This window comes from Salvelinus sp. IW2-2015, unplaced genomic scaffold (assembly GCF_002910315.2).
Source record: "Salvelinus sp. IW2-2015 unplaced genomic scaffold, ASM291031v2 Un_scaffold3910, whole genome shotgun sequence".
NCBI lineage: Eukaryota > Metazoa > Chordata > Actinopteri > Salmoniformes > Salmonidae > Salvelinus > Salvelinus sp. IW2-2015.
In genome coordinates, this window is record NW_019945184.1 from 29644 (window position 1) to 37143 (window position 7500).

The following is a 7500-nucleotide window of genomic DNA, read 5'->3' on the forward strand; positions in this document are numbered from 1 at the left end:
TTCCTTCTCGGTCTTCCAACCCTCTCCTCTCATTTCTTTCTCGGTTCTTCCACCCTCTCCTCTCTTTCTCGGTCTGTCCACCCTCTCCATTAGGACAGTGGTGACTGACAGCCAGAGGTGTTAGACCTCTTGCCGTCGGTGACCTTGTTCCGTCGGCCAGTATGTTCCGGATGGTGAATCCAGTTGTCCAGGATCCTACGGCTTCCGTCTTTCTGGCTTCCTCCTGTTTGGGCTCAGCTCCAAGATGGTAGTGGGCTCCGTCCCTGCGAGCCCCCTCATGTTGTTCCATCCGCCCACTGGTTACTCCATACTCCTATCCCTCTCCCTCACGCATCGGCAGCCTGCTTGGCCATCATTAAACTCCCTGCGTCTGCGTGTTCCCTGGCCCTGAGAAGCTCTGCTTCCTTTCCTCCTACCAATACGCCCATCTTCATCTCGTGACGGCATCGTTCGTCCGTGGTTCATGCCGCATGCGCCCTCTCTCCCGGAATCTTAATGGCCCGGCGCCTTCAGGAGGCGGTCCCTACGCCTTGCAACATGCGGGGATCCGCTCGCTGCCGACTTGACCTTCCACTCCATACGCGGTGAGCGCCGGCGGAGGCAGAGGAGGGATGGGTAAGGATGGCATGGACACAGGGCCCTGGGATTCCTTTGCTTGTGCTCCCAGGCTCCATGGGAGCTCGCCTTCCATCCCTGGTCTTCTCCTAGGCCCTCGGAATGTGGAGGGGACTCATTCTGCATTGCAGTCTCTGGTTAGCGCTGGGGGATTCTGGAGCCAGACTTGTGGCGGCGGACAGATAAGGGCTGTTCTCAGCGCTACGTCCCCTTCCCTCCCCTCCACTGTCCATTTGGTTTGGGCATTCTCACCCCTCCGTCTGACCCCCTCTCTTCTACCCCCGTCCACGGGGGACAGGATCTGAAACTTTGGCCCCTCCGGGCTAGAGGTCTTGACTTTCCGACGTTCCGAATCCCCTCCTGTGTGAGCTAGAGGACTAGGCTGGTTTCCAGGTCAGTTAGCCTTGCCCCCCTCTCACTCCTGCCTCCCCCCTCTTTCCGTGCCGCGGCGGGTTTCGAGACGGCAAAGAGGCAAGAGTCTCCCCCTCCAAGCGTGCTGTGCCATGTGGCAGAGGGGGAGGGATACTGTTCGCTGACCAGAGGGGTGCTCCTCAAGCTCTCCCCTCCTGGTGTTTGTGTTAGCGCTGGTGCTGGTCCTTTCGGAGCGCTTCCCTCTCAGGCAACTCATAATGGTCGTGACAGCTCATGGTTGACAGGACTCCTCGCTAACCAAAAGGAGGAGCCCACCCGCCCGAGCCCCGGCCCCACCTCCAGCCCCACTTTCCTCCTCCAGGGGGCCATGCCTTGAGACAGCCGCTCCCGAGCTGCTTCCATGTTCTGGCCCTCAGTGTGTTGACGAACACTTAAACTCAGTGGCGTAGCTTCTTTCTTCCACGAGGCCATCTTCATGGCTGATCAGGCTCTCATCCGTATTCACAGGCCAGAGGAAACCCCCCCATTCGTTCGCCCCCCCTGTCTTCCCCAGACCCTCATTGCTCCCCCAGCACCAGAGGAGCATTGCTGTTCTTCTCAATAAGTAACACTTGATCTCCAAGCTCCCTGTTACCTCTCCACACTCTTCTTCTGTCCAGACCCCGGATATCATCATCCACTGGGTCAGCTGCGTAGACCCTCTCCCCTGCCAGCCCACCTCCTCCCCCACTCAGACAGTCAGACCCAAGTAGAGATCAAGTGCTGAAGTGGAACTCTGTGGAGGTGGCCATGCTAGAAGGTGAAAGGGTGCGGGTTATTGTCCCATTCCCCCTGGCCAGAGTGGAACCTGCGCCAGGCTGCCCCGGGTTTGTGAGCGTGTGGTGGTGGGGCGCTGGTCTGTGTCTCCTAGTAGGTCAGTGTTCTGAAGGACTCCTCATTGCGGGAGGTACGCTCCCGGTTGACTGCTTCGGATCTGTACGGCCCCACCCGTGTTCCAACTCCTTGGCGGTTACCAGCAACGGTGTGGAGCAGGCCATGGGAGAGTCACGGTGACCTCGCCCGCGAATCACCAGCCACACCACCCCCCCACGACCCCCTGGTGGCCTTCACGCCAGCAGGGACCTCGTCTCCCTCATGCTGATATGGAGGCTGGGGCAGGTCTCAGTGGACAGCGTTAATTCCAAAAAACCTCCAGTTTTCCAGTTCATCTGGGTCAGTTGCCAGCTGGTTTCATTCTAAGTTGGACGAGAATGGTGTTTCAGCGGATTGGATTTGTGATTTGCCGTTTGTGGTTTCGATATGGAGTTGAGGTTTGTCATTGAAGGCCGCGCAAAGGAGAAGGAAAAGAAAGATTGAAAATATAGTATTAGATTGAACAGGTCAATTTCTTGTACTCTTGGGAACCGTCATACAACATGTTACAGAGGTATGTCTTTAGCGTTTTATCTCAGATGCTGGTTAGGAGCCTAATCTGGCGGTTAGGAGCCAAGGTAATGTGTGATTTCATGTACCATTTAAACAGGCATTTTTTTTCTGAGGCGTATTTTCCACGTAGCTCTTCTGGATGAAAAGAAAGAAAATTGGTCCCAAAGTTAAAATGTATGCACCAACCACTCTGTGCGGTGTTTTTACTTACCCACTGAATAGTACAGAAGGATTACAAATTGCTTTTTTTAATATTTAATTCCTTTAATCAGATCCCCCTGCGATTAATTGACTAAAATGTGTATGCTTTAATTCAGCAAACAAATCAACCGCCTCAGAGTGCGAGTTGATTAACTTTAACCCTTAGAAACCTGGACCCAGTTTTTTTTGCATAAACAAAATTGAAAGAAGTTGAAGAGACTCCAAATAAACGTATTTCTGGAAAATAAATATAAAAACTGTGTGGGTATTGCAAGAATCTATGCAACATGTGTGGTTTGCGTCACTTAATTTGCCTAGGTTTCATATATATAACAAACTTTCAGTGACTAATATGGTTTTTGCTCATAGTGTCTTACAAAGATTGGCCACCAGATGTGCCAAAACTGTATTCGATCACTTCAAGTTTATTCCTTTTTATGTATATTGTATCGTGTTTGCAGAACCAACTTTAAACCATTGTGTTTGTTTAAAGACAATGTTGCAGATATATGTAATACATTTGTGCTTGTTAAAAGGGTGAATTGATTTGGGTTTTACACTTGAATTGTTTAACTGGATTTCAAGTTGAAGATATTATTATTCAAAAAAACCCTTCATGTCATTATTTCTCTGTCCGCTCTCTCTTGCTCTTTTCCAGACCGTTGAATAATTCCTTAATATCGCTCATATAACCTCTTGGAGCATCCCCATCTCTTTTCCTTTCTTCACTCTTGAATTTTCAATGTGAGGACATACTTTATCGAGAATCTATTATTTATAGTTGTATTTTTGGTAAGGATTACATTGTTGTCCTTTTTAAAAGAATACTAAACATAACAAACCAATCAACAACATACAGACGCACACAAACATTCATAAACATCACCCACTGCACAGGACAACTGGTTCACACCCCATCTCCCCCTGCCACATGGCCTCAGACTGCACTATTTGGTTTCTCTTCCGGTTCTCCCACACAGTTTCAACATGTTAGATAATAAAGCATTAGGCCTGTCCATGTTTAACGATAGAGATTGCGTTTGATTCCATTTTTTAAAGTAATGTTTTTTCAAAGCATGATTGACTAGAAAAGTATCTTCCAAGCCATCTCACTCCAAGGCCTCATATGCCATGTCTTGGAATAGGGCAGACTGCGTAAAATAGCATTTTACATTGACAGCCAACTATTCCAACCTCCACCCCACTAAACTTCGATGGGCTTAATTTGTGCAACTTTGTTCCCCTTGTGTAATTTAAATGGATAAACATTAGTTTATACTGGATTAAGTGTACATTTTCATTAACTGTAATTTCATTTAGTTAAGTTCCAAACACTCCATCTTGTGCTAAATTAGTTATTTTTCATTCTGTGGTTCCGATTGTTTATATTTTTCTAGGAGATTGCAGGTAGATAGGCCTTCTGCAAGGTTTTGTTTTATCCGCTCTCCCCCTCCTATTATCTCTCCACCTTATCCCTCTCTTTTCTCTTACTAATTAATTCTCTTTTTTTTCCACCCTCCTCCTTTTTTTTTTTTCGCCCCTTACACTATCATATAAATTTAGGCATTTTCTGAGCTCAAATAGGATTGCTCTGACTCCAAAAGATTTCAAAATAGGATAATTCTTGATGATGAAACAGTTTAAGTGCGTGATGTTGAAAATATCTACATTTTCAGTCCAAACTAGCTTTTTAATGATTGAATGGAAATGCTTTGATTTCCTTTTACTAAGCCATTTAACGCGGTCTATCCTTTAGTTTTCCATGTGGACCAATTTATCTGTGAATTGTGAAAAGCTGTCCAAGGAGGTTCCATAGGGTTGTGTTTTCAGAGAGTGATTTATGGTTCTTGTAGAATTCCATTTCATTCTTTCCATAATGTTATGCGTGTTGCTAACCATGAAATTGTATGTTTTTCTGGCTTGCAGTTTTAGTCTACCCCTGCATCTCACGGTCTCTTTCTTATCGAGTTTGCCAGAATGAAAATTAAAGCGAGAATTTGAGGGTACTTGCAGAGTGTGACGTGGTCGGGGTGGGGTAGCAGCCTACATTTAATTGGCCCTCTCTTAAATCTGCCTCCTATCTCATTCTGGGCTGATGTGGACTGCATTCTGTGATATTCAACACTCTGAGGTGTCTCAGAGCACACACACATTTGTTTTTTTTGCATGGCTGTGTTATGAGAAGGGTTATATTGGTGTGTCTATGCCTCATGCAATCACTCTCAGTATAAAAATGGTCAACCTATGCCGGCTTCCATCTGGAGGTGTGTGTGTTCAGTGACTACCCTTGTATATATACATATGGGATTGTCCTGCGGACTGTTTTCCTTATGCTGTTGAGCGTGTGACTTGAGGGGAAAACAAAGCAATGCCACGATTGGGCACGTACTTTTTAAAACAACCAGGCTCTCCCTCTCCTCGCTTAGCTATCGCTCCCTGGTTCCAGCTCCAATTTCTCCCAAATCTGTTCTGCCTCTTACTCCCTGCGTCCTTTCCTGTCTCCTTTACATGGGTTAAGGCAGGGATAGGGGGAGATCATAAAGCTCCAGTCTTATTTATTTTACACAACCAAAGGGTTGCCTCTAGTATAGAGTTCGATATGACCTTTCTTTATGTCATTGTCTCATGTCATTTTTTGTTTAAGAAACTAGTTGGACTGAATTTGAATTAAATTTTGGTGGAAGAATGAACCATCTTGGTGGTTATATGGTATTATTGTACTGTATTATCATGGTTTGGTTGGTTTTTTATTATTGGTATTTATGTACTCGTAGTTATCATGGTCTTGTGGGGTGTTGTTATGATTGGTAAATTTACTTATGTAGTTATGCATGGGCTTGGTTGGTTTGTTATATGGTATATCAGATAGTTAAACCAGTTCAGAGGGTCTCCACCTCTATTCAGGCCGGCCAGGAGCAGGGAGATGTTGTGCTGTCCTCCGGGTCAGACATGGCCACCGCCTGCCTCTCTGTTCGTGGAGTCCACCCGTTTATCTGGACACAGTCACATCAGAAATGTTCTTGTCTGACCCTGCTTGTCTGCCTATAAATTATAAATAGACGTATCTAAAAATGTTTCTCAACCAATCCGACCTGTGTAAGTTCTATCCCCTCTCGGATACGGCCATCCATGGCAGCTATACTATTGGGGTTGACCTAGGAAGAGTGACAGAGGATTAGGTTAGCTGGCAAACAGGCCGATCAGAGAAGTATAACCATCATCCTCCGTCCCATCCTCCTTCAACCTCGCCCACATAGTCTCCGGTCCCCCTTCATCGTCCTGTCGTAGCACACCGTTGAAACCCAGCTTGTCCTCGTTGACGAGACTTTATACAGCTCACCTCCTATTGAAATGTGTGCAGACATAAACACAGCATGTTAAACACATGAACACTGTAATGGAGATGGAGAGGGCATGAAGAATGGGATTGCGGTGTGAATATTACGGTCGGCAATTTTAAATTTGACAGGAAAATGTTAGCCTCACCTCATACTCCAACTCATCCTGCCTGCAGATTCCCCTCATGCTGAGTGATGTCAAAGTAGTCATTGGGGTCATAAGTATTCAGGCTCTAAAAGCTGAGAAGAAAACATAGAGAATATGTAGTGTATCAAAATTAAGCAGAGCTGACAAACTGCGAGAGCTTTCAAAATCTTATGGAATTGAAAGTAAATTGAATTCTCTCTCTCACACACACGCACACTCCATCCACACTCCACTCACACACTCCACTTCAAACAACATCGTTGAGCAGGTTGGGTTACCAGGAGGGTGGCAGTGGAGGGAGGGTGCGGGTAGGGCGGGGCTCCACCTGGTGGTGGGCGGCCTTCCCAGAGTCAAACATGTGTTTGGATAGCTGATTGTCAGTCTGAGTGCCCGCTGTCCACACAGTTCAGTCAGCCCCCTGGAACTTGCTGACTGTCCCGCCTTGCCAGTCCCCGCCCGCCGCCGGGCCCCCTCTTCAAACACGTGAGACAGCAGGTTTCTCGCACATCCAGGGTGGGGTCCCGTGAGAGACAGACAGCCCTTACCATTTTCACCTGAGAGGGAGCGAGACCAGAGTCAGATAGGAGAAGCCGTGGGAAAGAGAAGAAAGGAAGAGTAGGGGAGTGCTGTCTTAGGAACCCAAAACGGTTCCTCGGATAATCCCTATAGGAGAACCCTTTGAAGAACCTTTTGGTTCCTGTAAACTCGTTAAGAAGAGCCCTTTGGTTCCTTAGTGTAGACCCTCAAGAAGGGATTAACTTGAACCCAAAACGGGTTCTACCGTGGAAACCAAAAAGGTTCAATCCCTGGACAGCCAAGAACCCTTTGGAACCCTTTTTCTAAGTTGGTGAAGAGATGATTAACACAAAGGAAGTACCAGGGCACCAACAGAGGGAGACGGTGGAGAAACTGAGATGGAGACTAACACAAGATGGAAAATTAAGCATTTATAAGAGAAAGGGCAATGAGTGAGAGGAGGTGTGTGATTACCAAAACAGTGCACCAAACAGAGTATAGATAAGAGACTTTGAGCCACATTAGAGGATCTCTCGCTAGACATACAGACAGAAACAAGGTTAGGTCACTGTGTGTTAAACTGAGCACAACACAAGGGACTGAGGAGGAGAAGATACATGACACCATTACAGACGGCCTAAGACACAGTAACTAGAGTTAGACACCAACAGATAAGCCAGTTGAAGATAACAGAGAATAACACAGTACACTTCAACACAGAGAATGTGTAGGTTAGTGTATGGTTATAGATACACACATCACATGTAGGGGTTTACTAAGGCACATCACAGGTAGTGTGGTACAGTTCTTCTCAACATTAAAAGGTTTTGATATCAAACACAGGCGGGGAGAAGAAAAAACTTTATACTGAGACCTTCAATCGAC

General features: G+C 46.6%; 2 pseudogenes; both read right to left on the reverse strand.

Moving 5' to 3' along the window:
• The window catches only part of LOC139026115 (PDZ domain-containing protein 4-like), a 3109-nt pseudogene extending 1645 nt beyond the window's left edge, over positions 1 to 1464 (reverse strand).
• The window catches only part of LOC112076657 (fibroblast growth factor 5-like), a 20823-nt pseudogene that overhangs the window by 2316 nt on the left and 11007 nt on the right, over positions 1 to 7500 (reverse strand).